General features: G+C 47.5%; 1 long non-coding RNA gene across 1 annotated transcript in view; it reads left to right on the forward strand.

The window, feature by feature from the left end:
* Positions 1-5,510, forward strand: part of LOC129073001 (uncharacterized) — a 71,601-nt gene extending 66,091 nt beyond the window's left edge. Inside the window, exon 3 of the long non-coding RNA XR_008529403.1 lies at positions 5,326-5,510. This is a non-coding gene — a long non-coding RNA (uncharacterized LOC129073001). The remainder of the gene's footprint in view (positions 1-5,325) is intronic.
* Positions 5,511-6,000: the final 490 nt, after the last annotated feature.

Here is a 6,000-nt window from a genome sequence, read left to right on the forward strand (position 1 = left end):
ATTTTTTTTTTCTCTTCGTTATATCTCAAAACAATTTATTGGGTAGTTTTGTGCATTTTCTGGAGTTTACAGAAATGGACTCACACAGTATGTATTTTCTGCAACTTGCATTTTTCACTCCGTTTGCCGGTGACGTCCATCCATGTTGCTCTGTGTCCCTGTAATTGGTCCCTTTTCTCTATTGTACTGGGTTAGATTGTAGAACTACACTGCAGTGTGTCTATTTGCTCTAATACGGGTGGACATTCAGGTTGCTTCCATTTCTCTAATGGCTCCTGCGTGCGTCCCCGGTGCCCCACTTCAGGAATTCTAGGGGATAGTGCTAGCTGTGGGGCTGCCGGGTCACGGGGTGTATGCGCCTCGCCCCAACCAGGTCATTCCAAACGGCTTCCCAAGTGCCTGTGCCAATTACACGCCCCCCTCCCTGCCCCCGGCAGCACGTCAGTGTTCTGAGTGTTCTGCATCACAGCCAGCACTTCACTTTGTCGCACCTTTCAACTTTTACCAGTCTGGTAGGTGTGAAATAGTATTCCATTGTGGTCTTAATTTTGTTTTTCCCTGATGGCAAATGAAGCTGAGCATATGAAGCGATTTATATTTCTTCTTTTGTGATGGGCCAGTTCAAGTCTTTGGCCAACGTTTTTCTGTGGGAATCTATGTCTTTTTCTTAGAGATGTGTAGGAATTCTTCATAAATTTTACATACTGCCTGGGCTCTAGGCAGGGCAGAGTCCTCCAGGCTCCTCAGGGGTAAAAGTCTGGCCCATGGCACCTAGGAACTGAGGCGGAAGTAGGCATAAGGGGGTGGGGGTGTGGAGGTGCCTCGGAACTCAGCCTGTGAACCTTCAGCCCGTCCCCCCCCTTATCTTCAATACGCCATCCCTAGCCTCAGCGGTGCCTGGCGTCCTGCTTCTCTACCCCTTCTGCAGAGGGAGCCTTTGGTCTTCCGCCCAGTGGCACTACGGGGAGAAAGGAGGTGGAGTCTAACTGCACCTGACGCAGACTTTCAGGTGCTCCTCATGTTCAGCCCCCACTTCATCTCTGTTCTCAAAGGTGCCTGGACAGGGGTCAGTCTCCAGCCTCCCGTGGTCTTCTAACTCGTCGTTGCTCATGCGCCCACTTCCCAGCTCCCACGGTTGTGCTGCCATCTTTCTCCTGATCTTTGACCCCAGGCAGGCAGTCTTCCCTCGAGACTCTTTCCCATTTTTGTGGTTTGTTTTTTGTTTTTTTGAGGGAGCAGAGGCTGACAGTTGTGTTTATTCTGCCATCTTTAACCCCGGCCCTAAAATTTCTTGAAATAAAAAAGGCATCTTCACAGGGAAAAGACTGGAAAGATTGCTCCAGTTTTCTTAGTTTCTTCTACCCCTTATACAAAAGCCTGTTGCTTTTGTGTCCAAATTTCACAGGTCTCTGCTATCTGCTAGTTAATCTGAGTATATATTTTGACTAATTAACTGGTGCAAATAATAATCAGACCCATAACAAAATACTTATTGCTCTTGAGACTATGCAAAGCCCAAAGCATGATGATTACCCCCTCACATGAAGAGGTAAGAGAAGTAAATTGTACTGCTCTTTTGAAAACACTGCTCTGGTTTGCATCATGGGGAAAAATGAATTGTCCTTTTTATGAGCCCATAATTTTGTTATTGACTGGTTGGCTTTTTATAGGTGACAGGCATCATTTTTCTTGTCTTGGAAGATGATCTGTTTATGTCATAGTCAGCTCATTTGCTTTGCTACGTGTCTTTAGGGATGACATTTGAGTCACTCATAAACCTAGAATTTAAGGGACGGGCTGTTCATATCCAAACTACAGTGGAAGAAGGGCCCTGGGAAGCCTGGAGCGGAGGCGGTGGCAGCTGCCTGTCCTGGGCGCCCCTTGACATCTCTGGAACCAGGCTGGCTGTGCCGGCAGGAGCATTAAACGTTTATCAGTGCAGATGACGGGGCGGGTGAGCACCACATAGGAAGGAAGACTGGCCTCAGTAATCGGGCAGAGGGGACATGGGAGAATTCAGGAATTCTGGGTGATCTGTGAATTTCCATTCCTGAAGCTAATACACCGTCTGGCTTTTCTGCTTTAAAATATGCTAAGGGGCTGGGGTTTCCTTTATTCCCTCTCTTGGTGCCCGTGCCAGCCATTCCTGGGCTTATTATTTCTTTTAATTGGTCTTTAGAGTGACAGCCTTAGATGGCCAGGCCTTGGAGGGTTTTGGTGTATTGACATAAAGTTTTAGAGGCAAACTTTTGTATTTGCCTTTTAAATACAGGTAGAGACAGGCATGGCCAGGCTTTCTCTTGTAGGGTTTGGTTGCAACAGCCTGTTACATAAAATTAGAAAAGAACAAAACATAATACTTTTTTCACCTGGATATAACAACCAGCTAGTTTTTACTCTACGATAGTGCTGATGGACACTGAAATATCTGCAGTGCAAATATGTGGATGAATCACTGCTGAATTTCCTTCTTACATAAACAAGTCAGGCAGTAGAAGGAGCTCCATCTACCCGATTCCTCTTGGACAGGGGGAGTGTGTGTTTGGAAGGCATATTTTGAGAAGCCTGTTGAGGTCCAGGTAGGGGACCCCAAATCACATGCTCAGGAGCCAGCAGGTGTTCTAGAGGACGTCTCTGGAGGGTGATCCTGCCAAGCAGGGCCCCTGTTTCTCTGAATACCAAGGTGGCCGGGTCTCTTGGCTTGGCAGTTGGGAAATGGCCCTGTGCCTATGCCACTCTTAACAATGGAGGAGAGGAAAATTTGACCTCATTCTTTCATATATCTCTTCATTATTTCAAACATCTTTATTGAGTCTCTTTGTGTTGCTCGGCCGTATCACTTCAACTGATGCATCACTGGGGTGCTCAGTATGAGCTGGGGCAGCAATAAACATGGCACATCTTCTTGGGGGATCGGCGGTCTCCATAAAGAGATGGTGGACAATTCAAAACTCCCACACATGCATTTTTAAAAAAACATTAAATTTTAAAGAAATTGCTCTGGGTCACTCGAGTCTCTGCTTTTAGACATTCCCCCCTCCATTGGGTCATGTACTTACCTCCCCTCGGTACACGCAGAGTGCTGTTAGAATTCTGAGGACAGAGATACACTTTCTGGCCATGGACAGAGTCGTGAGCAGCCACAGGAGGCTTTCTGGGGGCTGAATTTGAGGTGAGTCTCGGAGCACGGGGGTATCTCTTAGGGAGTAGGGGGTGATGGCTTGGGGGTGGGTGGGTACGTGCCAGAGGAGGGGATGGCATGAGTCCCAGCCCCGGGGTGGAAATGCCAGCCAGCCAGCCCGTGGGCCGGTGTGGCTGAGCTACAGGAGAGTGAGGGCTCAGTCTGAACTGTACGCGGGGATCCGTGGGCGAGAGCCAACGACCAGCTGTCCTGCACATTATTGGGAATTGTTGACGATTTTGGTATCATCAAAGAGATAGATGCTTTAGGGAGGTTAAGCGGGGGAGGCTCTGGCGTGGTGGAGGCGAATTGAGAGACCGGGTTGTTTGGTTTAGTGACCTCTACTCAGAGATGCCCTTTGGAATCACCTGGGGAGCCTTTTAAACTGCCTGGGTGGGACCCCCACCATCGGAGATCCTGAGACAGGAGGTCTGGTGTGCAGCCCAGGAGACAGGAGATTCCTATTCGGAAAATCCCTTCAACCATTTTGTTGCCTTCCCTGGTTCCAAACCCTGAAATGGAGGTGATTGCAACAGCCGACTTCTCCTGCTGGGCAACTTCAATTCAGGGCAGTGGAAATGGAAATGCAAGAGAAGGGTGCAGTTTGAAAAGACTCGGGAAGAGTAAGGAGGCACCGATGTGGCCTTTGGACACTCCCTGTGCCAACGCCTGTGCTGCCCCAGACCATGCCCCCTATCCACGCACCCTCTGGGTGAGCGCGCGCTGGGCTCCCCAGCTCACTCGCGGCTGCCTTCTCCTCACTCAGAGCCCTCTCCTGGGAGGTGACCCCACAGGCTCCACCGTTCTTTAAGGTCTTAGTGGACATGCCGTGGCTGGTGTGGCTCAGTGGATTGAGCGCACGCCTGTGAACCAAAGGGCCTCTGGTTTGATTCCCAGTCAGGGCACATGCTTGGGTTGTGGGCTGGGTCCCCAGTAGGGGGCGCATGAGAGGCAGCCACACAGTGATGTTTCCTTTTCTCTCTTCTTCCCTTCCCTCTAAAAATAAATAAAATCTTAAAAAAAAAATAGAGATCTTAGTGAACAATTTTTAAATCATTATTAACGTTCTGAAAGCTATTTTATTATGATCTTCAGCTCCATTTGTGTCCTCATTTCTGTCGTTTAAAAGAGAGCTATAATAAACAGGGCAAGAGCATTAGATAAAAATCTTCAAGTTTCTATTGCACAGAGGCGCTGGATCCCTGTAAACCCCGCACATCTAGTTTGTCCTTGAACACCCTTAGAACAGTGGGAAACTCAGTGAGAGCGAGCCCTGTGCCTGGTGATATTGACGATAGCAAGGTACTTCCTGATCTTGAACAAACTGGATCTAAGTCTTTGGGGATTAGGAAGAAAAATGTAACTGGTTCTATCACAAACCCTTTATGCCAGAACAGACAATGTTTCATTAAATGGCCGAGACAAAATGCTGATGCAGACCCTTCCTTTTCGGGAAGCTGATTCTTTTTGTCATGGAACAAAAGCTGATAAAAATATTCACATTGCAGTCATCAGGATTACAAAATCTGAATCTAATGAACAGACCCACTTACATTTGATTTTTTTTTTTTTTTTGTTACATGATTCAGCTTTCTGATTTGCAGTGACCATTTTTGGGGGGGGGGGAAGAAGGGGGGAGCATGTCTTAGTAATGACATTTCTTTCTTTGGAATGTTCCTGGTTTGTGGCCTAGTTGACTGACTGGGTGTTTCCTTAGCCTTAGTGTAAGGTAAGAACATGGGGGCTTGAGAAATGTCAATCTGGGCTGGCCCTGCACGACGTCTATGAGGCTGGGACCAAGGGGCATGTTTAGGAATGGGAACCACACAGCTCTATCTGCTGGCATCAGTCTCAAAAGAGACCCCCGGCCAGGCTGGCTCACCCCCTGATCTGATACAGACCAAGGAAGTGTTAATTTGTGCGAACAATACTGTTTTCAGCGTGAATCACCTCTTTCCACTTCCTTCTCATCAAAATCCCAAGTCTCTGGCCTATCACTCAAGCCCTTTAGAATTTGCCACAGCTTACCTTGCTGCTTCCTCTCCTCTCTTTCATGCCTCCATGCCTCTGTTACTTTTGTTTGTTTTGTTTTAATCCTCACCTAAGGATATGTTTACTGATTTTTTTTTTTTTTTTTTTTTTAGAGAGATGAGGTTGTGGAGACAGAGAAACATTGACATGAGAGAGAAACATCGATTGGTTGCCTCCTTCCTGTACGTGACCCAACTGGGGATCGACACCACAACCTAGGTATGTGCCGTGACAGGGAATCAAACCCACAGTCTTTTGGTGTACAGGATGATGCTCCAATCAGCTGAGCCACCAGGCAGGGGCATGCATTTGTTCTTTTGTCCTTTGCTTATAATGCCTTTCTTGCCTATTTTCTTCAGTTGAAATCCTACTCACTTGTTTTTCGAGGCCTGACTCAATGTCACCTCTGTCATGAAGCCTTCCAGACCCCCACAGTCATTCAACACACACATAATGAGCATGTGCCATATGCCAGGCATGATGCTGATGTGGCAGATAAAGACACAGTCCCTTCAGGGGACCACATATGTGCATCTGTAGCCCACACAGTAGATGTACCGGGTAGTATACTGGCAAAATTGCAAAAAAAAAAAAAAAAGTGCAGCTCTTCCATTCCTAGAAGTCCCCAGTTTCCAGTTGTCACACACTGAATCAGTGGCTAGGGAGGGCAGAGAAATGGGTGACGTGATATTGTGATTTATAATAAGGAACATACACATTTGGTCTCTGTCCACGGTTCCTGGCTCACAGCTCCCCAAACCCTTGGCATTTCCTGAGCAATAAGAGCA

This window comes from Pteronotus mesoamericanus, unplaced genomic scaffold (genome assembly GCF_021234165.1).
Source record: "Pteronotus mesoamericanus isolate MK-2021 breed Mesoamerican mustached bat unplaced genomic scaffold, CSHL_Meso_final contig_347, whole genome shotgun sequence".
NCBI classification, from domain to species: Eukaryota; Metazoa; Chordata; class Mammalia; order Chiroptera; family Mormoopidae; genus Pteronotus; species Pteronotus mesoamericanus.